Source organism: Marmota flaviventris, chromosome 2 (assembly GCF_047511675.1).
Source record: "Marmota flaviventris isolate mMarFla1 chromosome 2, mMarFla1.hap1, whole genome shotgun sequence".
Classification (NCBI taxonomy): domain Eukaryota; kingdom Metazoa; phylum Chordata; class Mammalia; order Rodentia; family Sciuridae; genus Marmota; species Marmota flaviventris.
The window spans coordinates 166,526,926-166,530,204 of record NC_092499.1 but is presented as its reverse complement, the minus strand read 5'-3'; the positions used below and the strand labels follow the sequence as shown (position 1 = coordinate 166,530,204).

The window sequence follows — 3,279 nt, the reverse complement described above, 5'->3', positions numbered from 1 at the left end:
AAATAGAAAGATACACCAATAATTTCTCCAATTACCTATATTTTAGTAATGCAATGATTTTGTATGGGGACAAGAAATGAGCATTTGTCAATTTACCTAATTATTCAGCTATGATTGTGATATTCCCTGCCTTAATAATACTTCTTTTAGCTCACATCTCATTCCCCCCCATTCTCTATTGCAGATAGATCTATCCAATTATTTGTATCTATATAAAACTCTGATTGAAAACGGACAGCATGATGTAGCTGGTGCATCACAGAATCTGTCTTTGGGTGAAGGGGGTGGTGAAGGCTACTGGCTTTCTAAGGCATTAATGGTGGGGATTCTGGAATCTGGCCACCAACATTCTTGTTGTGAACTGTAATGAGGACCTAACTGAAGCAGAGGTACCATATGCTTAGGGCATTGTTGTTGCTCTGGGCATGATGCTCTGGCTTTCCTGGAGATTATTGAATACTTGATGTATTCCTTTTCTGCTTAAACTGGTTATAGTGGGTCCTATTATTTGCAATTAGAAATCCTGGCTTAGTGTTTTATAAAAACAAAACAAAACAAACTCCAATTCTTTATCTTATTTTGTACTTGACATGGATGGTGGCATAATAAATCATTCCATAACTTAGTGACTTAGTAAATAGTAAATAGTAAAATAGTAATAAATAGTAAAATAGTAAATAGTAATAGTAAAACTTCGTTATCTCTCATGGTTTCTGTGGCTTAGGAGTGAGTTTAGCTTAGGGGCAGCAGTCATCTGAAGGCTTGACTGGGGGTGAACAGTCTTTTTCCAACATGGCTGGCAAGTTGGAAATGGTATTTGGTAGTTAGCATCAGTTTCTTTTTGTAGATATCTCAACAAGTCTATTCTAATGACAAGTGACTGGCTTTCCTAGAGCAAGAAATCCATTAGGGAGAGACAGGGAAAGAGGGAGGGAGGGAGAGAGGGAGGGGAGGGAGAGGGAGAGGGAAGAGTGAAGAGTGTGAGAGAAACAGGCAGAAGTTTTCCTTTCTATTATCTATCATGGGAAGTTATACACCATATTCTACTATATTCTATTCATTAGAAGTGAGTCACTAAGTCCAGCTCACATTCAAGGAAAAGAAGAAAATTGCTACCACTTTTCAAAATGGAACAATGTCAAAAACTCTGTGGACACATTCAAAAACCACTAATTGTGCCATTTACTATGTAACTTTGCAGTACCTTCTTGAAGTAAGTGAAACACCTGCCTCATGAATCTGGGCTCAGTCATCCATTTGACCAAGGGAATCTTATAAGATGTGGTGCAAATAGCAATCTGAAAGGTATTGGAGCATCTCACAGTCCAAAGGGGGAAGATGGCAGTGGAATCCTTTGTTACCCAGGAGGAACTTAAGAAAGAGTCAGGAGAAGACATGCGTGCTGCTGCTGCTGCTGCAAGTCTTCACCACCAATAAAGGTTCCCACCACCAAAGGGATAAATTCTCCCATGGAAACTCACCTTCCAGCGAGCTACAGATTTACAGTTGGATGCAACTCTGAAAGAACTGATCAGTTTAGTAAAAGATCTACCCAGAAGCTGAAAAAAAAGGAAACACTCTTCAATTTTGCAATTATTTTTATGGATCTTAAAAGACCTGGCTATGGAGTTAAGGAATTGGCAGCACCATTTCTGGCTGAAAGGGGACTGATGATGTCATGACCTTGCAGTTGCAGAAGTTCCAAATAGGCCATTATGTGGACCTAGGAATTACCCCTCCAAATCGGGCACCACCTTCTTCAGGGCATATGAGACCATATTAAATTCTCTTTACTAGAATTTATTTTTCAGCCAGTTATGTAAAATAAATTTACATACTCTTTTTCCTCCCCCGATTTTTGCCATTAAGGCTTTAAATTCTAAGCAAATTGTAGTGCATCTATTTAGGAGTTAGATTTGGATGTATTATGGTTATGAATATTAATAGAAAGTCTGTATGTTTCAAGCCTCTGTAAACCATGAAAAGTGCTCTTAGCATTCTGTGTAAAACTATTGTTAAATATATGTGTATAACCATCAAAAAGAAAAAAAAAGGTACTATACTTTTTACTTGTTCTCTTAAATTTCTGATATTACCATGAGACTGTACTCAAGATAGACTATTGGATGAGGTACATGGTAAAGGGTCTAGAATATTAGTTTATCTATGACTGCTTATGAAATTATCCCCAAACTTAACATCAAAAACAAAAAAAAATATATTTATTACCTTTCAGGATTTCTGTGATTCAAGAATTCAGCAGCAAAGTAGCTGCTTGGTTCTGGCTCAGTGATTGCAATCATTTGAAGTTGACTGGGTCTGGAGCATCTGCTTGTAGGAAGGCTCACTCATGTGCCTGGCAAGTTGGTGCTAGATGTTGGGACCTTTCTTTTTTGCCATGTGAAGCTCTTCATAGTACTTAATAAGTATCTTTACATCATGACATGTAGCTTATATTAGACTTGGTGATTCAAGAGGGCAGGGAAGTAGCTACAGTGTCTTTTGTGACTAACTCTTGGATTGACTGTTATTTTTGTAATATCTGATCAGTTACAGAGGACATCTCTATTTTATGTGAGAGGAATCTACACAGTAGAATGAAGATCAGGAACCAACAATCACTAGGACCATCTTGGAAGATCATAACCACACCAAGTTGTCCTTGTCTTTTTAGTTTAAGCCAATTTCTATCAGCCAGTGGTCAGTCAAACACCAGACAGAGGAGCATGCCCTGGGAGATCAGTAGAGATGCCCCTGCAACTTCTGCTGGCTCTAGATGTGTGAGTAATAAATGAGGTTCTATAGCTATGTCTGAGAGCATTCTTCTATACAACCATATAATGTGCTGATATGAACACATTAGTGACACTGGCAGAAATTTAAAGGATTATGACTTAGAACTACAACAAGAATCTTTAGCTTCAGGATTCCCATCAGCTAATGCTGAGATGCACATATAAGTAGAATCTTTATATTCCAATAATTTGTATGTATTTAAATATTTGAGCCATTGATTTATTTGTTTCTCTTGCAAAATAAAACTCAGAAATAAATGCATACATCTGTATTTTTTCTGAATTTTTCTCATGGTATATAGACAGCAGAATGAATTTTCCTAAACTATTTAAGATTTTTAAAAAATAAGTTTATTAAGTATAGTTGACATTTATTAAAATTCACTGATTTTTTAAGTGCACAGTCTGGTGAGTTTTAATGAATGTATATGGTCATAAAATCACCACCACAGTGAAAATATAGCACATATACATCACTTTCAAA

The 3,279-nt window shown here is 36.7% G+C and overlaps 1 pseudogene; it reads left to right on the top strand.

Moving 5' to 3' along the window:
* Positions 1–1,332: 1,332 nt before the first annotated feature.
* Positions 1,333–1,783, top strand: LOC114106760 (histone deacetylase complex subunit SAP18 pseudogene; annotated as a pseudogene).
* Positions 1,784–3,279: the final 1,496 nt, after the last annotated feature.